The sequence below is a fragment of the Psammomys obesus genome, unplaced genomic scaffold (assembly GCF_907164565.1).
Source record: "Psammomys obesus unplaced genomic scaffold, mPsaObe1.curated_primary_1811, whole genome shotgun sequence".
In the NCBI taxonomy this organism is placed as follows: Eukaryota; Metazoa; Chordata; class Mammalia; order Rodentia; family Muridae; genus Psammomys; species Psammomys obesus.
The window spans coordinates 6,518,310-6,542,318 of record NW_026585686.1 but is presented as its reverse complement, the minus strand read 5'-3'; positions in this window follow the sequence as shown (position 1 = coordinate 6,542,318).

Below are 24,009 nucleotides of genomic sequence, written 5' to 3'. Positions count from 1 at the left end.
TCTATCTATCTATCTATCTATCTATCTATCTATCTATCTATCTATCTATCTATCTATCATCTATATCTCTATCTATCTATAATCTATTTATCTATTTATCTATATCCATCTATCTGATCTATATATCTATATACTTATATCAATTTGATACCAATGTAGATATAGAAAGATAAAGAAGTAGATAAATAGATAAACATCTCCAGGCCAGTACCTAAAACACAACGGATGTCCAAAAATTTTCTTCTGGGTACATGAAACTAATAATTTAGCCTAAAAAAGTAAAACAACAACAACAAAAGTACTTTTACAAGTTTGAAGCCATTTCAGATAGCTAAGTGAATATAGCAATTATTTTATTCTAACTCATTTTTCTCTTCCTTTTTAAAATATTCCTTTCCATACCAGCGGCATCTATGATTCAGAAACTTCCCATCCCTACTCACCTGACTGGAAACCATGCTAAAAGTTCTGAGACACAGTATGTTAGTTGTGGGACGTCACTCCTGTCGCTTCAAACTAAAGCACAACATTGCATCATAGCCTCTCTGCTACTCAGAGATGTTCCCCAAGATGTCTGAGGGCATCTTTCTGAACTGCTACAAAATCCTCCAGGTGTCTTTCATTAGACTGTTCCAGAATTATGTAACACTCCATCACCAATATTTAAAACAGGTGTCTTGTGTACATCTCTGCATCTTTTTCTCTAGTTGAGAGCAAGCATTGGCATGGGGAAGGTATAAATAGACTCAGAAGCTCAAAGCACTGAGATTTATTAATGGTCCTTAAGTTTCTCAAGACTATTTCTTTCTAGCACAACATATGTACAAGATTATGTGCTCAGAGAGGGAAGGGAGCTCCTTAGGCAAAAGTACAAGGCCCTGCAGCTTGTTCTTTTCTGAGATGGCACCCAGCAAGATGTGCCCACAGTTGTGTTAAATCCTGTGCATATTTTAGGGATAAGTGTCAAGACATGTTTCATGAGCACAGGTGTGTTCTATTTGTGTCAGTATTTGAAGAATAAAGGAGGGTGTTGAAGGAAAGAAAGTGGACTTTCTACTGATCTCAATTAGGCTACCATTCAAGAAGACCTATTGACAGTTCCTGGAACTTAACCCAACTAGTTACACATTTAAGTGGTGTATGCAGACAAACAGCAGCTCCCAACCCAGAATAATCATCTTCCTATTTGAGCCCTGCTTCCTTTGGAGTGAGGTTCAGTGATAACTTGATCACATGTCTATTTGTTGAAGACTTGCCTTCCAACACCACAGCTGTTTGGGTGTATGCATAATTGAAGGTCATAGTAGCATCCAAGGATACGAGAAAAAGCAGCCATCATAATTACAATAGTCTTTGCAGGTAGTGTTTTACACCATAGAATCCTAGCATTGCCATTTTGGCAGAAAGTGCTAGAGGCAGTTTCCAGTTTCTTAGCAGGTGACAGTCTACTTTCCTGCTCAGCTCCACCACTCTCCTGCCCAGGACATGTCTCCCTGCAAGGTGAAGGAACTGTTAGACAACTACTCACAAGAGTGTTTGCTGCACTGGTGAAATCCGTAACTTTCCACCCTGATCTGACTGATCCAGTTTGAGCTGTCACCTGTTCTTTGAATGAACTGGGTGAAATGCATCATGCCAGCAAAAGTTACAAATTCTAATTCTTGGACTGTTAAAACGAAGTAACTAGGAGCACAGCTAGGATGTGTCCAGGGAAGGAAAAAGAAATTTATTCTGGCTCCTGATTTCAGAGGTTTCAATATATAGTTTTGTGTTACATTACAGCAGAAGAGCACAATGGAAAAAGCTGATCATTTGATGTAACCTGGAAGAAGAGTGAAAGAATTAAGGTCAGGATCACATATGCTCCTCAAGATGGTGTTCCCACTCAGCTTTGCCCTCCAAACAAGCTCCACCTCTAATGTTTCACCTATCACCTTCCACAAACACCATAGGCTGAGACTTGAATATATGAGGTTTAGAGGATACAAAATGTGTAAATCATACAGAGTATCTTTGACTACTTTATTTTATTGAGTCCTTTCCTGGAAAAAAGAATAGATGTTGCTAAAAGATTATATCAGAAGACATTTATCTCAAAGGGCCACAGGCACAAACATCCTCCCTAGCCCAAGGCTGACCTGCATTCAAGGGTTAAGGTTATATGTGCTTCTGTGCTTCTCAATAGGCTGTCTGTACAGCTGGGATATTTGGGAAGAAATGAGCTTTCTGCTTCTTAAGTAATGTTCATCATCTGTTCTGAAAGTTTTCTCTGAAATTTCTCCTATAATGTTTGTTGGTTTGTTGTGCCTGTAGTGTACTGTATCATACTGTTGGAGTTGATCTGGTGCATTCTAATGCTAATTACTGGCCCCCAAGATCTGGTTGCTTCCCAGATGGCACATTGTCACTTACACCTGTCCTTCTTGTCTAAACCTTGCTCCACTTAATTTAAAGTGATTGGCTAATAAAAAAAAATGCTGAAGCTTGGGATTTGGCAGAAGAAAGGGAAGTGGAGCTTGGCGTTTGTAGGCAAAAGGACCACAAAGGGAGAGAGGAAGGAGGAAAGCAATCAAGGATGGAGTAAGAGGACAGGGCTGATGGAGAGATACAGCCCAGCAAGAATGACCTACTGGGAAGTAACATGGGTTGTGTTGCTGAGTGATAGTTAAAAAGCTTAAAAGATTGAAATCTGCCTAACTAAATGCTTTAGCTTTTAAAATAAATTACAGTCTCTCTGTGTCAATTTTTTTGGAAGCTAGCAGGGTTAAAGAAAACTGTTGCTCTGTTAGATAAGCTTCTACAACATACCCATATTTTAAAAGCTCATTAATAAAACAAAACAAAACAAAAAAAAACATAACTTTTAACTTTAAAAATCTGTAAACAGTTTTAACTTTGAAACTCACCGCAAGATTAAAAGTACTATCAACGGAAGAGGGTAGAAAAGCAAAGAAGAAAAAAAATTATAAAAGGTTCTTACATTAGGCCACAGTCACCGTGTATATGAATGATTAATGATCCAGCCTGAATTTGAAAGAATCAAAGAGAAAATTTTCTCAATGTTCTTTCATACTGAAGGGTATAAGTTATCAACTTAATTTGTTTTCTATTCACTTAAATTTAGGGTTCTCATAAAATCTTACTCACCAGAGAGAGAGAGAGAGACACACACACACAGAGAGACAGACAGACACAGACACAGACACAGACACAGACAGAGAAAGAAATTCTGGGTTGGCAGAAGCAAACAGGATAGTTAGTCCTTATCTCCATGGCTCCCTATCTTCCAGGATATGTGGTCTGAGCTTTAGCAATTAGAAGTAGCTGACATTATGCAAACGCAGAGACTGTACTCTGAAACCAAAATCATAAGCACCTGTCATCAAGAAGAACATGGTATCCCTGACTCTGGTAGAGGATGTCTATAGATGATAAGAGAGGGACTCAGGACTAGTTACCAGGGAAGGATGGAGTAGGCTTAGCAACAGCCCCATTCTAAGTTTAGGCTTAGCTACAAAGAAAATATTGTATTTATGTTGCTGATTTGTGCTTTTAGACTTACTATTCCGCACCCTCAAAAGCAGGAACTTTCATACACTGCCCTACATCCATTTTCTATATGTCAGTCTGTTCTGATTTCCTAAGAACATACTATAGACTTAATGGATTTTATTTTATGTTTTGCTTTTTACTCAGGGTCTCACTATGTAGCTCTGGCTGGCCTGGAACTCACTATGGAGATCAAGATAGCCTCAGTTCACAGATATCAGTTTGTCTCTGCCTCTCCATTGCTTGCATTAAAGATATGTGACATCATGCTTGCCCTCCTAGTGGATTTTAAAAACAGGAATCTAATTCTTATAATTGTAAGGGATGGAAAGTCTGTGATCAAGAAAACAGTGACTGGTGAATCCTACTCCCTGGTTTATATACGGCATCTTTTCTCTGTGTCCTCAAGTGGCAGAAGGGCTGAGGCAGCTGTTTGGAACATCATTGAAAAAAAGATATTAATCTCATCCCTGAGGGCTTTACTTTCCTGACAGAACCAGGTCCCAGAGGCTCCACCTTTAGACATCATCACATTAGGGATTTGGTTTCAATATAAACACTTAGGCGGAACACGAAGTTCCACCTAACACGAAGTTTGTTCTACAGCAACTGTGGTATATAAGACTGTGCAGCTTACACTCACAAATAAGAAAACTGTTACTAACATTCCCTTCTCACACTTGCTTTGGAAAACATGAGTGCAACACAGTACAAAGAGCCACTTTAGGCTGGGTCTGACCTAGAATCTTTGTGGCCACCAGCCCTTCACTTCCCCCCTCCAGGCCCACACCTAGGCAATGCTGAATCCTTGTGCTCCCTTGTATAGTCTAACCCAGGACCCTCACTCTACACTGGTCCTCCAGGCTCAGGCAGTAACTGCCTCTGCACTGTCTTTTGGCCCAAATCAATGTGTGTGCTCTCTTGTTGAGTCTGCTCTAGGATTTTGGACCTGTCCTGTTCTCCAGACCCAGGCTCACCTACCACCACATTCTGTGTTGCTGCAGAGGTTCTGTTTCATCCATTGCCTCAGGCTGCCTTTTCATGCCCACGACTTTCAGGTAGCCATAGCACAGAATTTTCTTGGGCTTCACCAAGCAATGTCATAACATTCTAAGACACCTATGTCATACAGGTTATCATTGAATTGGAATTACCCAATCAATTACCCAAATGATTATCTTTCATCAATAATCAACAGTGAGAATCTGAGGAGTGACCTGCTCACACTTTCTACCTGACCAAATATCACAAAAAATAAAACCCAACTTTCCCTCAACATAGTCAGGCTAGGATATCATAACTAACACAAAACTAATTAAAAGAAAATCACAAATCACAAATAAGGACAAAACAATCAGAGTACCAGCCAATGACTTTATGGAAACTTTAATAAACAGAAAAACTTGAAGAAATACACTTTTAAGTTCTAAAAGACCACAAATGTCAGCCATTACCCTGCTCACCAAAATTATCTGCCACTATTGAAAACCTTCCCATGATATAGACAGGCTAAAAGAATCCATGCCCCAAAACTCAACCCTACAGGGAATTCAACTACTCATATTTCAGACTGGAGACAGAAGTAAGCATAACCATGACACTACAGAAAGAAAACAGAGGTTCCAAGATGGCGGCGAACAGAGCACACAGTTTTGGAGAGGCAGAGGACATGAATCTCAGAAATTGGTGAGTGAAGAGACAATCGAAACTACAATTTGGACTTTTGAGCTTTCTAAAGGAGAGGGGACACCACTGAAGTGTGGAGTGCTTGTAGAGTTAGATCGGGTGTAGACTTCTCTGGGGATGAAGTGGGGCGCTTCCCTTGTCAGAGCCTCCTGCGCAGGGAAGCCTGCACACAGCACCAGGTAGCTGAGTGCAAAGCTCACAGCCTGGGGATTAAGATGGCAGAGACAGTGCACCAGGCCCCTTACAGCAGCGGACAGGTGTAACCTCCTGCTGAACACCACCCCTCGGACACACGCTCAAGGAGCCTATACCCTGGGCCCCAGCTAGGGCCCTCTTGCCAAGCTCCAGACCTGCAGAGCGCCCCCCCCCATCCCCCAGGACACGATCCCGCCACAAGAAGAGCAGCAGAGCTCACGGCCCTCCAGAAATCCCATGCAGCCAGTGCACACACCTCTGGAAACCCCACCATACCAGAAAACACCCACTGCCAGTGCCAGAGCGCAGGCCAAACCGCAGAGTGCCAACCACAGAGACTCAGTTCCACAATACAATCCTTCCTGGATCCCAAATCCACAAAGCTCAGTGTCTGGGGCCCAAGACAGCAGAGGCAGGGCTTCAGAGCCCTCAGCTGCGGTGGAGAGCTGTAACCCCCCACTGAATGCCACCCCTCAGAGCACATGTCTGAGGAACCCACACCCCGCCTAGTGCCCTCTTGCCAAGCTCTGGACCCTCAGAGCACATCCCCCACTACCATCACCACTGGGTCCCGCCAGAGTGCACGCACCGCCCAGAAACCCCACCCCTCCAGGGCCCATGCCCAAAGAGCGCCAGCCACAGAGACTCAGATCCACAGTACAATCCTTCCCAGATCCCAAGCCTGCAAGTGGAAGTACTGACTACACAGGGCTGCCCAGCCAGTAACTGTATGGGCCATCCGACCCCTCAGTGGCAAGAAACCAGCTGAATAGCCACCAAAGCTTAGCAGACCTGCAAAAACAATACACGCCCACAATCTTCAACAGTGCTTGCCATCCCTTCAGCACCTGCAACACCTTCAGTGCCTACAGGGCACCCCCTCTCACACACTGAAGGCCTCTTCATTCTCCAACACCCTGTCCCTTAGGACACACCTACAAGCACACGCTCAATCACATGCTACCCTGCATTTGCCCTTCTGTGCCTGCGAAATTTCCTCCTACAGGTATAGTTGAATCACCAACGCACACACTGAAACCACTGCACCTTCCCCATTTTCCTGAAGAATTCTCCAGACACCAGAGAAAGACCAGTCTGATCTGCAGAATCCAGGAACAAACAGTGAACACTACAGATAACCAAATGGCCAGGGGTCTGCAAAAGAACACCACAACCAACGTAAATCAAGATACCATGGCTTCACGGGCAACCCCCAAAATTAATGGATACTCCAACTCATCAGAAACACAAGAAAATGATTTTAAAGCTATGATTATCCAGTTATTTGAGGCACATAAAGAAGAAACCAACAAATCTCTCAGAGAAATAGTCATAGAGATTCAAACAGTTAAAGAGGAAACAAATAAATCTCTCAAAGATTTGACCTCCCAAATAGAAACAAAGAAAAACGAAGTGAGCAAAGCTCTTAAAGAAACACTGGAAAATATAGCCAAACAAATGGAGGCAGAAGTAGGGGCATTAAGAGAGGAAACAAACAAAAAAAAGAAAGACCATCTTAGAGACACAGGAATCCACATTCAAACAGATGAAGGAAATGTTGCAAGGCATGAAAACAGAATTAAAATCAATAAAGAAAACAAACTGAGAAAACCCTGGAACTGGAGAACTTAGAGAAAAGAGAAGGAACCACAAAGGTAAGCATCACTGATAGAATACAAGAGATGGAAGAGAGATTCTCAGGTGCTGAAGATACACTCACAGAAATTGATGCTGCTCTCAAAGAAAAAGTAAAATCAGAAAAATCCCAAACACAAACCATCCAAGAAATCAAGGACGCCATGAAAAGGCAAAATCTAAGAATAATAGGAATTGATGAAGAAGATGATTCCAAGCTCCAAGGTCCAGAAAATGTTTTCAAGAAAATCATAGAAGAAAATTTTCCCAACCTAAAGAAAGAGATGTCCACAAACATATAAGAGGCCCACAGAACACCAAAAAGACTAGACCAGAAAAGAAACTCCTCATGCCACATCATAGTCAAAACACTTAAATCTACAGAACAAAGAAAAGATACTAAAAGCAGCAAGGGAAAAGGGCCAAGTAACATATAAAGGTAGACCTATCAGAATCACACCGGACTTCTCATCAAAAACTATGAAAGCCAGAAGGGCCTGGGGAGATATCATGCAGGCTCTAAGGGACCACAGATGCCAACCTAGACTACTATACCCAGCAAAGCTTTCAATCAACATAGATGGAGAAAACAAAATATTCCACGACAAAACTAAATTTAAGCAATATTTGAACAGCAAACCAGCCCTACAGAAGATACTAGAAGGAAAGTTCCAATCCAACAAAAACAACTACACCCAAGAAAACATAGGTTATAGATAATTTCCCAACAAAAAGCAAAAGAAAACAAGCAACAAATCACAGTAACACCACCAACTTCATAATAATAGGAAATAACATTCAATGGTCATTATTATCTATGAATATCAATGGACTCAACTCTCCAATAAAAAGACACAGACTAACAGACTGAGTGTGGAAACAGGATCCAACATTCTGCTGTATTCAAGAAACACACCTATGCAACAAAATAAACACTACCTCAGAGTAAAAGGCTGGAAAACAGTTTTTCAAGCAAATGGATCAAAAAAAAAAAAAAAGCAGGAGTGACTATCCTAATATCTAATAAAATAGACTTTCAACCAAAACTAATCAAAAAAGACCTGGAGGGGCACTACATTCTCACCAAAGGAAAAGTCCACCAAGAGGACATCACAATTCTGAACATCTATGCCCCAAATACAAGAGCACCTATATTCATAAATGAAACATTATTAAAGTTTAAATCACACATCAACCTCGACACCTTAATAGTGGCAGACTTCAACATCCCACTATCATCAAGGGACAGATAATCTAGACAGAAGCCAAACAGGGAAATAAAGGCACTTACAAATATCCTAATTCAAATGGACCTAGCAGATGTCTACAGGACTTTCCACCCAAACTCAAAAGAGTGTACATTCTTTTCAGCACCTCATGGAACGTTCTCCAAAATAGACCTTATAGTTGGTCACAAAGCAAGCCTCAACAGATACAAGAAGATTGAAATAATACCCTGTATACTATCTGACCACCATGGACTAAAGTTGGACCTCAACAACAATGGAAATAGCAAAAAGCCTACATGCACTTGGAAACTTAACAACGTCTCAATGACAGCTGGGTTAAGGATGAAATAAAGAAAGAAATTAAAGACTTCCTAGAATTCAATGAAAGTGAAGGCACAGCATACCCAAATTTATGGGACATAATGAAAGCAGTACTTAGAGGAAAACTCATAGCACTAAGTGACTTTAAGAAGAAATTTGTAATATCTCATACAAACAACTTAATGGCACAACTGAAAGCTCTAGAAAGAAAAAAGAAGCAGAAACACCCAAGAGGAGCAGACAGCTGGAAATAATCAAACTCAGGGCTGAAATCAACCAATTAGAAACAAATAAAACAATTCAAAGAATCAATGAAACAAAAAGCTGGATTTTTAAGAAAATTAACAAGATAATTTTAGGCAAACTAACGAAAAGGCAGAGAGAAACTATCCAAATCACCAAAAATCAGAAATGAAAAGAGGGACATAACTACAGACAATGAGGAAATCCAAACAATCAATAGGTCATACTACAAAAGCCTATATGCCACAAAGTTCAAAAATCTAAAAGAAATGAACAATTTTCTTAATAGATTCCATCTACCAAAATTAAGTCAAGACCAGGTAGAAAGATTGACCAGCCCTATATCCCTCAAGGAAATTGAAGCAGCCATCAACAACATCCCTTCCAAAAAAAAGCCCAGGGCCAGATGGCTTCAGTGTAGAATTCTACCAGACCTTCAAAGAAGAGCTAAATCCAATTCTCTCCAAATCATTTCACAAAATAGAAACAGAAGGAACATTACCAAACTCATTCTATGAAGCCACAGTCACCTTAATACCTAAACCACACAAAGACCCAACAAAAAAAAAGAACTTCAGACCTATCTCTCTTATGAACATTGATGCAAAGATACTCAATAAAATACGTACAAACGGAATCCAAGAACACATAAAAGATATCATCCACCATGACGAAGTAGGATTCATCCCAGGCATCCAAGGGTGGTTCAATATGTGGAAATCCATCAATATAATCCACCATATAAACAAACTGAAGGAGAAAAACCACATGGTCATCTCCCTAGATGCTGAAAAAGCATTTGACAAAATCCAACATCCATTCAAGTTTAAAGTCTTTGAGTGATCAGGGATACAAGGAACATAGCTAAACATAGTAAAGGCAATATACAGCAAGCCCATAGCCAACATCAAACTCAACAGAGAGAAACTTAAATCAATCTCACTTAAATCAGGGACAAGGCAAGGCTGTCTATTGTCTCCATACCTCTTCAACATAGTGCTTGAAGTCCTAGCTAGAGCAATAAGACACATAAGGGAGATCAAGGGAATACAAATCGGAAAGGAAGAAGTCAAAGTTTCACTATTCGCAGATGATGTGACTTGAGTGCCCTCAAAAACTCAACCAGAGAACTAATTCAGCTGATAAACACCTTCAGCAAAGTGGCAGGATACAACATTAACTCAAAAATATCAGAAGCCCTCCTGTATACCAAAGACAAAAGGGCCGAGAAAGAAATTAGGAAAACAACACCCTTCACAATAGCCACTAATAACATAAAGTACCTTGGGATGACTCTAACCAAGCAAGTGCAAGACCTGTTTGAAAAAAAGTCTCTGAAGAAAGAAATTGAAGAAGATATCAGAAGATGGAAAGCTCTCCCATGCTCATGGCTCGGTAGGATTAACATAGTGAAAATGGCCATTCTGCCAAAAGCAATCTACAGATTCATTGCAATTCCCATCAAAATACCAAAACAATTCATTACAGACTTTGAAAGAAAAATTCTCAACTTCATATGGAGAAACAAAAAACCCAGAATTTCCAAAACAATCTTGTACAACAACAGATCCTCTGGAGGTATCTCCATCCCTGATCTCAAGTTGTACTACAGAGCAATAATAATACAAACTGGTACTAGCATAGAAACAGAAAGGTGGGTCAATGGAACCGAATAGAAGACCCAGAAATAAACTCACACATCTATGAATACTTGATTTTTGACAAAGAAGCCCAATCCATTCAACGGAAAAAAGAGAACAATTTCAACAAATGGTGCTGGTCCAACTGGAAGTCTACATGCAGAAAAATGAAACTAGATCCTTATTTATCACCCTGCACAAAACTAAAGTCCAAGTGGATCAAAGACCTCAATATAAAACCAGATACTTTAAGTCGATTAAAAGAAAAATTGGGGAAGACCCTAGAACTCATTGGCACAGGAGCCAACTTCCTGAACAGAATACCATCAGCACAGGCCCTAAGAGCAACAATCAATAAATGGGACCTTGTGAAACTAAAAAGCTTCTGTAAAGCAAAAGACACTGCCATTAGAACAAAACGACAGCCTACAGATTGGGAAAGGATCTTCACCAACCCAACATCTGACAGAGGGCTGATATCGGGAATATATAAAGAACTAAAGAAGTTAAAAGGCAATAATCCAAGTAACCCAATTAAAAAATGGGATATGGAGCTAAACAGAGATTTCTCTGTAGAAGAATATAGAATGGCAGAGAAACACATAAGGAAATGTTCAACATCCCTAGCCATCAGAGAGATGCAAATCAAAACAACCCTGAGATTTCACCTTACCCCCATCAGAATGGCTAAGATCAAAAACTCAAGAGATAACACATGCTAGACAGGCTGTGGAGGAAGGGGAACCCTCCTCCATTGCTGGTGGGAATGTCAACTGGTACACCACTTTGGTAATCAATCTGGTGCTTTCTCAGACAATTAGGAATAGTGCTACCTCAAGATCTAGCTATACTACTCCTAAACATATATCCAAAAGATGTTCAAGTACACAACAAGGACATGTGCTCAACCATGTTTATAGCAGCTTTATTCGTAATAGCCAGAACCTGAAAACAACCCAATTGCCCCTCAGTTGTGGAATGGATACAGAAATTGTGGTACATTTACACAATGGAATACTACTGAGCAATTGAAGACAAGAAAATCATGAAATTAGCAGTCAAATGGTAGGATATAGAAAAATTCATCCTGAATGAGTTATCCCAAAGCAGAAAGACACACATGGTATATACTCACTAATAAGTGGATATTAGACATATATATATATATATACATATATACATATATATATATATAATGGGATAAACATACAAAATTGGTACATGTAAAGAAAATAAGCAAGAAGGAGGGCCTGGGGTAAGATGATCAATCCTCACTCAGAAAGGCAAATGGGATGGACATGGGAAGAAGTACAAAACAGGAAACAGGACAGGAGCCTACCACAGAGGACCTCTGAAAGACTCTACCCAGCAGGTTATCAAAGCAGATGCTGAGACTTACAGCCAAACTTTGGGCACAGCACATGAAATCTCTATGAGAGAAGGGGGAGATAGAAAGACCTGGAAGGAACAGGACCTCCGCAAGAAGAATTCCCCTCAGGGTGAGGTAATCAAAAAGCCAGACACTGAGTTCATGCCAGAAACAGCCCCTTACTAGGGACACCCACTTGGACAGTGAGCTGCCATGGACTACATCTATTCACGGGTTCTAGGTTATCTCCGTGCATGGTCCTTGGTTGGAGTATCAGTCTCAGAAAAGACCTCTGTGCTGAGATTTTTTTTTGGTTCTGTTGCTCTCCTTGTGGACCTCCTGTCCCCTCCAGATCTTTCTATCTCCAGATGTCCATCCCATTTGCCTTTCTGAGTGAGGATTGCTCATCTTACCCAGTGTCCTCCTTCTTGTTTAGCTTCTTTAGGTGTACAGATTTCAGTATGTTTATCATATATTATATATCTAATATCCTCTTATAAGTGAGTATATACCATGTGTGTCTCTCTGCTTCTGGGATACCTCAGTCAGGATGATCTGTCCTAGTTCCCACTATTTGCCTGCAAATTTCATGATTTCATTTTTTTTTAATTGTTCAGTAGTATTCAGTTTTGTAAATGTACCACAATTTCTGTATTCATTCCTCAGTTGAGGGACATCTGGATTGTTTACAGACTCTGGCTAATATGAATAAAACTGCTATGACCATGGTTGAGCAAATGTCCTTGTTGTTGTATACTTGAGCATATATTGGATATATGCCTAGAATTGTTATAGCTGGATCTCGAATCTTTATTTTAAAGTCCAGTAGAATGCAGTTGATGAAATAGGATGTGCCAGAACTTGGTGCATGTATGTTAGGGATTGTTCTGTCTTCTTAGTTAATTTTTTCCTTGAAGATCATTGAGTATTTATCTCATCTGATTAATTTTGATTTGAAAGCTATTTTGTCAGACATTAGGTCATCAAAACCTGCTTTTATCATAATCCCATATGCCTAGAATACTTTTTCCCAATCATTCACTTTGAGTTGGAACCTTTTTCTAAAGATGAGATGTAGCTTCTATTGATAGCACAAAGAGATCTTCCTCCTTAGTCATTTCAACTAACCTGTTTTTTTTTTTTAGGTTTTTTTTATTGGAAAGTTGAGGCCATTAATGTTGAAAGTTGTTGAAAACTGAATGTTGATTGCTATTACTCTGTTGTTGTTTTTTTTCCTCTGTTTATGTTCTTAGTCCTATTTTGTGTTTCAGTAGTTAGCTTAATTTGTTTTCTTTCTTTTTTATATTAATATTTTTTATTTTTAAATAATTTTATACATTCACTTGTATACCAGCTGTAGCCCTCTCCCTCTTTCCCTCCCAATCCTCACCTCACTCTCTCATCTCCTCACTGGCCCCTTCTGAGTCCACTGAGTAGGGTTGTCCTCCTCTTCTTTCGTCTGGCCCTAGCTTATCAGGTATCTTCAGGATGGTTGCAATGTCCTTATCTGTGGCCTAGCAAGACTGCACCTCCCTCGGGGGGAGGGGAAGCTCATGCGTTCATGTCAGAAACAATTCTTGTCCCTCTTACTAGTGAACCCACTTGGATACTGAGCTACCATGGGCTATATCTGAGCAGGGGTTGTAGGTTATATCCACGCATATATGGAGAAACAGTCTCATAGAAGACCCCTGTGCTCAGATATATTTGGACCTTGTGGGGCTCCCTGTCCCCTCTAGGATATACTAATTCTTCGTTCCTTCATATGATTCCCTATACTCTGCCAAAGGCTTGGTTATGGGTCTCAGCATCTGCTTTGTACACTGCTAGGTAGGGTCTTTCAGGTGCCTTCTGTGGTAGGCTACTGTCCTATTACTTGTTTTCTCCTATTTCCAATGTCCACCCCCTTTGTCTTTCTAGATGAGGATTGATCATCTTAACCCTAGACCTCTTTCTTGTTTATCTTCTTTAGGTGTACACATTTTAGTATGTTTATCCTATCTTATAGGTCTATATAAGTGAATATATACTATATGTGTCTTTCTGCTTTTGGGATATCTCACTCAGGATGATTTTTTCTAGATCCCACCATTTGCCTGCAAAATTCAGAATTTCCCAATTTTTAATTGCTGAGAAGTATTCCACTGTGTAAAAGTACCAGAATTTCTGTATCCATTCCTTCGCTGATTGACATCTGGGTTGTTTCCAGGTTCTGGCTATTACGAATAAAGCTGCTATAAACATGGTTGAGCACATGTCCTTGTTGTGTACTTGAACATCTTTTGGATATATGTTTAGGAGTAGTATAGCTAGATCTTGAGGTAGCACTATTCCTAATTGTCTGAGAAAGCACCAGATTGATTACCAAAGTGGTTGTACCAGTTGATATTCCCACCAGCAATGGAGGAGGGTTCCCCTTCCTCCACAGCCTGTCCAGCATGCATTATCTCTTGAGTTTTTGATCTTAGCCATTCTAATGGGGGTAAGGTGAAATCTCAGGGTTGTTTTGATTTGCATCTCTCTGATGGCTAGGGATGTTGAACATTTCCTTATGTGTTTCTCTGTCATTCTATATTCTTCTACAGAGAAATCTCTGTTTAGCTCCATAACTATTTTTTAATTGGGTTACTTGGATTATTGCCTTTTAACTTCTTTAGTTCTTTATATATTCCCGATATCAGCCCTCTGTCAGATGTTGGGTTGGTGAAGATCCTTTCCCAATCTGTAGGCTGTCGTTTTGTTCTAATGACAGTGTCTTTTGCTTTACAGAAGCTTTTTAGTTTCACAAGGTCCCATTTATTGATTGTTGCTCTTAGGGGCCTGTGCTGATGGTATTCTGTTCAGGAAGTTGGCTCCTGTGCCAATGAGTTCTAGGGTCTTCCCCAATTTTTCTTTTAATCGACTTAAAGTATCTGGTTTTATATTGAGGTCTTTGATCCACTTGGACTTTAGTTTTGTGCAGGGTGATAAATAAGGATCTAGTTTCATTTTTCTGCATGTAGACTTCCAGTTGGACCAGCACCATTTGTTGAAATTGTTCTCTTTTTTCCGTTGAATGGATTGGGCTTCTTTGTCAAAAATCAAGTATTCATAGATGTGAGGGTTTATTTCTGGGTCTTCTATTTGATGCCATTGATCCACCATTCTGTTTATATGCCAATACCATGTGGTATTTATGCCCTGTACAGCTTGAGATCAGGGATGGAGATACCTCCAGATGATCTGTTGTTGTACAAGACTGTTTTGGCAATTTGGGATTTTTTTGTTTTTCCATATGAAGTTGACAATTGTTCTTTCAAGGTCTGTAAAGAATTGTGTTGGTATTTTGATGGGAAATGCATTGAATCTATAGATTGCTATTGGCAGAATGGCCATTTTTACTATGTTAATCCTACCAATCAATGAGCATGGGAGATCTTTCCATCTTCTGATATCTTTTTCAGAGACTTGAAGTTGTTTTTGAAAAGGTCTTTACTTGCTTGGTTAGAGTCACCCCAAGGTACTTTATGCTATTAGTGGCCATTTGTGACATGTGTTGTTTCCCTGATTTCTTTCTCAACCCTTTTGTCTTTTGTATATAGAAAGGCTACTGATTTTTTTTTTTTTTTAGTTATTTTTGTATCCAGCCACATTGCTGAAGGTGTTTATCAGCTGAGGAGTTAGTTCTCTGGTTGAATTTTTGGGGTCACTCATATATGCTATCATATCATCTGCGAATGTTGAAACTTTGACTTCTTCTGTACCAATTTGTATTCCCTTGATCTCTTTTAGTTGTCTTATTGCTCTAGCTAGGACTTCAAGTACTATGTTGAATTGATATGGAGCAAGTGGGCAGCCTTGCCTTGTCCCTGATTTCAGTGGGATTGATTTAAGTTTCTCTCCATTTAATTTGATGTTGGCCATGGGCTTGCTATACATTGTTTTTACTATGTTTAGGTATGTACCTTGTATCCATGATCTCTCCAAGGCTTGAAACAAGAATGGGTGTTGGATTTTGTCAAATGCTTTTTTGGCATCTAAGGAGATGATCATGTGGTTTTTCTCCTTCAGTTTGTTTATATGATGGATTACATTGATCGATTTCTGTATGTTGAACCTCCCCTGCATGTCTGGGATGAAGCCTATTTGGTAATGTTGGATGATATCTTTTATGTGTTCTTGAATTCAGTTTGCAAGTAATTTATTGAGTATCAATGTTCATAAGAGAGATAGTTTTGAAGTTTTCTTTTTGTTGGGTCGTTGTGTGGTTTAGGTATCAAGGTGACTGTGGCTTCATAGAATGAGTTTGGTAATGCTCCTTCTGTTTCTAATTTGTGGAATATTTTGAAGAGAATTGAAGTTAGCTCTTCTTTGAAGGTCTGGTAGAATTCTACGCTGAAACCACCTGGTCCTGGGCTTTTTCTGGAAGGGAGACTTTTATTGACTCCTTTTATTTCCTTAGGGGATATAGAATTATTCAATCTATTTACCTGATCTTGATTTAATTTTGGTAAGTGGAATCTATCTAGAAAATTGTTAGTTTCATTTAGATTTTCAAATTTTGTGGCATAAAGGCTTTTGTAGTAAGACCTAATGATTGTTGGGATTTCCTCAGTGTCTGTTTTTATGTCCCTCTTTTTGTTTCTGATTTTGCTAATTTGTATTGTTTCTTTCTGCCTTTTAGTTAGTTTGGCTAAGGATTTGTCTATCTTGTTGATTTTCTCAAAGAACCAGCTCTTGGTTTCATTGATTCTTTGAATTGTTTTCTTTTTTTAATTTATTGATTTCAGCCCTGAGTTTGATTATTTCCAATCATTTACTCCTCTTGGGTATGTCTGCTTCTTTTTTCCTATGGCTTTTAGGTGTGCCGTTAAATTTCTTGTATAAGATGTCTCCGACTTCTTTCTGGAGGCATTTAGTGCTATGAATTCTCCACTTAGCTCTGCTCTCATTGTGTCCCACAAGTTTGGGAAAGTTGTGCCTTCATTTTCACTGAATTTTAAGAAGTCTATAATTTCTTTTTTCATTTCTTCCCTGACCAAGCTGTCATTGAGCAGAGAGTTGTTTAGTTTCCATTTGTATATAGGCATTTTGTTATTTCTGTTGTTGTTGAAGTCTAGTTTTAGGCCATGATGGTCTGATAGGGTACATTGGATTATTTTGATCTTCTCATATCTGTTGAGGCTTGCTTGTGCCTGACAATATGGTTAGTTTTTGAGAAGGTTCCATGAGGTGCTGAAAAGAAGGTATATTCTTTTGAGTTTGGGTGAAAAGTTCTGTAGACATAGATTAAGTCCATTTGATCTAGGACCTCTGTAAGTGTCATGATTTCCCTATTTAGCTTCTGTGTAGATGATATGTCCCTTGGTGAAAATAGGGTGTTGAAGTTTGCCACTATTAAGGTGTTGGGATCAATGTGTATTTTAAGCTTTAATAATGTTTCATTTACAAATGTAGGTGCTCTTGTATTTGGGTAATAGATGTTCAGAATTGTGGTTTCCTCCTGGTAGATTTTTTCTTGGATGAGAATGAGGTGCCCCTTCTCATCTTTTTTGATTAATTTTGGTTGAAAGTCTCTTTTATTAGATATTTGGATAGCTACCCCAGCTTGTTTTCTGGGTCCAAATGCTTGAAAAATCATTTCCAGGCCTTTACTGAGGTAGTGTTTATCTTTGTTGCAGAGGTGTGTTTCTCAGATGCAGCAGAATGTTGGATCCTGTTTCCACACCCATTCTGTTAGTCTGTGTCTTTTTATTAGAGAGTTGAGTCCATTGATATTGATATATATAGTGACCAATGAATGTTAGTTTCTTTTATTGTAGAGTTGGTAGTGTTACTGTGTTTCAATGCTTGTTTTTTTTTTAATTTTTGTTGTTGTGATGTTATCTATATCCTGTGTTTTCTTGGGTATAGTCGTTTTCATTGTATTGCAGTTTTCTTTCAATTATCTTCTGTAGGGCTGGTTTGCTGTGTAGATATTGTTTTAGTTTTGTCATGGAATATTTTGTTTTCGCCCTCTATGTTGACTGAAAGTTTTGCAGGGTGTAGTAGTCTGGGTTGGCATCTGTGGTCCCTTAAAGTCTGAATGATATCTGCCCAGACCTTTCTGGCTCTCAAAGTTTCTATTGAGATGTCTGGTGTGATTCTGATAGATCTACTTTTATATATTACTTAGCATTTTTCCCTTGCTGCTTTTAATATTTTTTTCTTTGTTTTGTAGATTTAGTGTTTTGACTATTACGTGAGGTGAGGAGTTTCTTTTCTGGTCTAGTCTATTTGGTGTTCTGTAGGTCTCTTGTATATTTATGGACATCTCTTTCTTTAAGTTAGGAAAATTTTCTTCTATGATTTTCTTGAAGATATTTTCTATACCTTGGAGCCTGGAATCTACTTTTTCATCTATTCCTATTATTTTTAGATTTGGTTTTTTCATGGCATTCATTTCTTGGATGTTTTATGTTTGAAACTTTTCCAATTTTACTTTTTCTTTGAGAGATATATCAATTTCTGAAAGTGTGTCTTTAGCACCTGAGATTCATCTCTTGTATTCTGTTGATGATGCTTACCTTTGTGGCTCCTGATCTTTTCTCTAAGTTCTTGAGCTCTAGCGTTTTCTCTGTGTTTTCTTTATTGATTCTAATCATGTTTTCACGTCTTTCCTTCATTTATTTGAATGTGGATTTCTGTCTTTCTATTATGGACTCTATTTTTTGTTCGTTTCTTCTCTAAATGTCACTAATTGTGCCTCTATTTGTTCGGCTGTATTTGCCTGTATTTCTTTGAGAGCTTTTTTTGTTTGTTTCCTCTTTATTTGCCTCCATTTGTGTGGCTGTTTCTTCAAGAGATTTATTCATTTCCTCTTTATGTGCCTCTAATAACTAGATAGCATAGCTTTCAAGTCATTTCCTGTGATGCCGATGAATTAAAATATCCATTGATTTTTTTTGGGGTTTCTGGTGAAGATATGATGTCCTGATTTTTGTTGGATGTGTTCTTAAGGTAACCTCTAGCCATCTATTTATCGGTAACCTTCGCAGTTTGTTCCTGGAGTGTGTACTTCAGACTGGGTCCATCTTTCTCTGGTATCTGGACTATTCTCCAGGGAAAATGAGAGTGGGCCCCCGGTTTGAGAGTGTTGGTGTTTGGGCTGTAGTTAAGAGAGGAAGGTTGCAGGCACAGGTGCACAAATGTGGGTGAGCAAGCATGGTCTGTGTGTGGAAGTGTGCCTTGAAGGACAGGGTGCTAGAGTGTGTAGATGCCTGGAATGTGGGGCTTAAGTGCAGGAGGTGGTGCAGATGCTAGCACTGCTTGCGGGCAAAATGAGCATCCACAGGTGCCCTGAATACCTCAGTGGCCTATAGGCCTGTTGTATTGTCCTCCTGGTAATCAGATCTGTCTGAGCCCAGGAATTGTTCGCCTGGACTCCCCTGGTAGACCCACAGAACAGGGGCTTCAATGTTGAGAATGCAATCCCAAAAATCCCTATGTTGCCCACAGTGTGGCTGCGGGTGGAAGGATCCAATGTCTGCCTGCTAGCAAAGAGGGACCCTGGATCCGGACTCTGCACACGCTCACTTGAGGGTACACTCACTCTCTAGCAGGCTAATCAGAAACCACAGGGGTTACCGTGTTGTGATCTCTACTCTCAGATTTGGGCCTGCAGGGGCAAATGAGAGTGTAGGAGATCTGTCAGCTCAGTGGTGCCTGCTGTTTGTCCGTTGGGCAGGGAGACCCTTATTTGGGGTAGCCACTTCTATTGTATCAGTCATGCAGCATGGAGGCTCCTGCTAAGACTAGCTGCCAGGATAGTGGACCACAGACCTGGGAGGCACATACAGCTACCTGCTACTGAGGAACTGTGAGGTCTGCCTCTGCTGTCTCATTTACCGAGCCAGGTTTGATGCATCAGGCACTTTGGGCAGCCTGCACTGAGGAGGGAAGAGGAGGGAGGGAGGTTCATCAAAGGGAAGTGCAGGGGGATTGCATATTTGCCATTCTCAGGCCCTGGAGATGACCGTGAGTGACCTGGATCTATAAGGTCTCAGCTCACAGGTTGTCCCCTCTCTCCCAGAAAGCCTCAATATCGATGCTTTGGCTTCAGCTGCTCCTCCACTCACCAATTTCGGGGTTTCAGATTCTGTGCCCTCAGATATGGTGCATGCTGGTCACCTCCATCTTGGATCTCCTCTGTTTGTCTTCTTAGTTAATTTTTTCCTTGATAATAATTAATAAAATATAAATTAATTAAAAAATAAAATTTCTTAGAAAAAATGATTAATCCTAACTAGTAACAGTTGGTAATTTCAGTACCCCAGTTTCTCCATTAGACAGATCATCTGAACAAAAATAGAAAAACATAGGAATTAATTGACTTAATTCATTAAATAAATTTAACAGATACTTAGTGACTATTTTACCTAAATATTTCACCAAGTACTTTTCCTTTTGCAAAGCAAACCCATGGAATTTACTTCAAATATATATTACATATGGACATGTGAGACAAATATCAACAGCATAAAACATTGATTAACTTCATGTTTCCCATCTTCCTACAACACAGTAAAGCTCAAAATTTTGAAGCAGAAGAATCTCTAGACATTACACAAACTCATAGAGATTGAACAACACACAATTAAACAATGGGCCAAACAAGAACTCAAGAATAAATTTTAAATTAAAATAAGTGAAAACAGAAACACAATTCATCAGAACCTCTGGGATGAGTTAAAAGTGGTTCCAAGGAGGAAAATTATAGTGCTAAGTGCCTACATTAAAAAAAATAGAATGAGTATGCAGCTTGTTGGACACCTTGAGACTGCTGAGAATGTGTGATGAGCGTGCAAAGACATGAAGTTGGCCTTCCTGATGTCACACTAAGACAGGGATGGTTTTTAAGTGAAGAACTGCATTCCTTGCTCACAGAAATAAATACTGAATACTGATATAGATTATTAGTATCATCAGGGATCACCATTTGAAGTATAAGTTAATGATATGAGGCATCACACCATTGAAACCTCAAGGGATGACTTGTGGCTATTTTGGCTTTCTTGTAATGTCAGGGATAAACATCTAAATAAGTGACATAGTTTGCAGAAAACATGAAGTCATATCAAAATAAAATCAAATCTCAATTAAAAAAATTAGAGAACGCACAAATTGCCTTATGATGTACCTCAAGAGTTTGGAAAAACAAGAACAAAGCCAAATTGAGCAAATGGTAAGAAATAGTAACCAGGGGAGAAACTAATAAACAAACACAAAGAATACTGGCATACCGAATTAACAGAAAGAAAGAAAGAAAGAAAGAAAGGAAGGAAGGAAGGAAGGAAGGAAGGAAGGAAGGAAGAAAGAAAGAAAGAAAGAAAGAAAGAAAGAAAGAAAGAAAGAAAGAAAGAAAGAATAAAAGAAGGAGACCTAAGTTACTAAAGTAAGAAACCACTCTGGGCATGGTGGCACATTCCTGTAATCCCAGCACTCACAGAGGCAGAGGCAGGTGTATCTCTGAGTGTTCAAGACCAAACTGGCCTTGAAAGTGAGTCTAGGACAGCCAAGCTTGCTCAGAGAAACCCTGTCTCAAAAAACAAAAACAAAACAAATAAACAAATGAAACCAAGAGGGAAGCATTATAAGAGACACTAAAGGAAATTCAGAGAATTATATTATAAACAAAAACAAAACCTATTGTCCATCAAACTGGAAAACCGAAAAAAAAATGAATGAATCTATTTGCAGTTTTCTACTTTGGTACATCTACACAATGGAATATTACTCAGCAATGAAAGATAAGGAAATCATGAAATTTGCAGGTAAATGGTAGGACCTGGAAAGGATCATCCTGAGTGAGCTGTCCCAGAAGCAGAAAGACACATATGGTATATACTCACTCATATAGACATGTAAAATAGGATAAACCTACTAAAATCTATACATCTACAGAAATTAATCAAGAGAGAGGACCCTGACTCAAATGCTCAATCTCCATCCTGAAAGACAAAGAGGAAGGACATCAGAAAAAGAAGAAAACAGGAAAAAACCTAGGAACCTGCCACAGAGGGCCTCTGAAAAGCTCTGCCCTGCAGACTATCAACACAGACACTGAGACTTATTACCAACTGTTGAGCAGAGTGCATGGAATCTTATGAAAGAAGTGGGAAATAGTAAGATCTGGGGAGGACAGGAACTCCACAAGTAGAACAACAGAACGAGAAAATTTGAACACACGGGTCTTCCCAGAGACTCATACTCCAACCAAGTGCCATACATGGAGATAACCTAAAACCCCTGAACAGATGAAGCCCATGGCAGCTTAGTGTCCAAGTGGGTTACATAGTAATGGGAAGAGGGACTGCTTCTGACATAATTTGATTGGCCTGCTCTTTGATTACCTCCCTCTGAGGGGGGAGCAGCTTTACCAGGCCAGAGAAGATGACAATGCAGCCACTCCTGATGAGATCTGATAGACTAAGATCAAAAGGAAGGAGAGGAGGACCTCCCCAATCAGTAGACTTGGGGAGGGACATGCCTGTAGAAGGGGGAGGAAGTGAAGTATTGGGAGAGGAAGAGGGAGGGAACCACAGGGGGGATACAAAGTAAATAAAGTATAATTAATAAAAATAAGTAAATAAATAAATAAAATGAATTTCTAAAAATGTAAGAACCAACAAAATTAAACCCAGAGATCAACAGTTTAAACAGACCCATTGTAAAGACAGATATTGAAATGAGCAAAATGTCTTCTGACTAAAAGTCTCAAGTCTAGATGAGTTTTTAGATTTAAACTTTTAGGTTTGAATATATAACCTGGAGTAACCATGGGGGAAAAATAAAGAAAATTAGAATGGAACCAGTGGAGGGAAAAGGAACACAGAGGTTGAAATGACAGGTCATAAGGTCTATGAAGAGGGAAAGGAGAAAATGAGGATGACTTAATTGGGAAAGGGGGAGTAATGAAGAAAAGGGAGGAGAAAAAAACTAGCGGTTTTGGGTGTTTAGCAATGCTGTAAAGAAACCACTACTTTATAAGTGTATTCAAACACACAACAAATACACACACACACACACACACACACACACACACTATATGTGTATGCGTATTTATAGCTGTATGCATGTGTGCATATGATGTTAGTTATGTTATCCCACATAGTGGAATAATGGTCTTCCCAGACCTAACAAAAATTTCAGCACCAAGTAGAAGATATCACTCTTCAAGCTGGTGGTTAGAGAAGTCCATGAGATGCCGCCACAAAAAAAATAATATAGGTCGTAGCCATTGCTCTTAATTGCTTTCTAGAGCATGAAGAAAAGACCTTATTGTTTAGGACACCACAAACTTGGTAACTAGATTTGCAAAAAATCAAGTTGGTGAAGAATGCCCTGGAAGCTTCCTCTTTGAAGGCTAGCTCTCGTGGTGTCAGAAGGTATTATGCAAGCTGCTAAGGGAGAAAAACAATCAGTCATCCTACCTACCTATAAAGCTGAGAACCACAACACTGATAGAATAGGCAAGATATTTCCAATGATGCAATAGTGGCACATGTATCTTGGGCGCAACTAATAGCTGTCTAATGAGACCTACACCCACTCAGCTGGAGAAAGGCCTGTCCATTACGGTACACATAGCCAGGAACCTATGGCTTGAGAGCTCATAGCTTCTGGAGGAGAACCTAATACTGCCATGTTACTAAAATAATATCGTTTCCAACTCTCTCTAAATACTCATCCTTATAGCAATAGCTAAGTGCAGCTCACACCCAAGAAGCTTCTTTCTGCAGCAGATGGAAGCTATTAGATCCACATCTCATCAAAATATAGGTCATAAGTGGCTACAGAGCACTCAGCTCCAAAAAAAAAAAGACACTAATTACATAACCCCTACACCTAGGAATTGGGGGCTATTCTAGAAGTGGGGGTGAAGAGACTGCAAGAGGATGCTGCATGATAGATTCTTCTGGACAGGACAGGGATGTTGCTACCAGGAAATTTCAACAGCATGACTGGCAGCACAAGAGTGGCAAAGATCACACCAGTTGACATACCAATATGTGGACAGGTGAACATTTCGCAGGTTGTTACCCCTCGATAAAAGGTTATAGGCAGACTAAGCCAGTCTTCCTTCCTTCCTTCCTTCCTTCCTTCCTTCCTTCCTTCCTTCCTT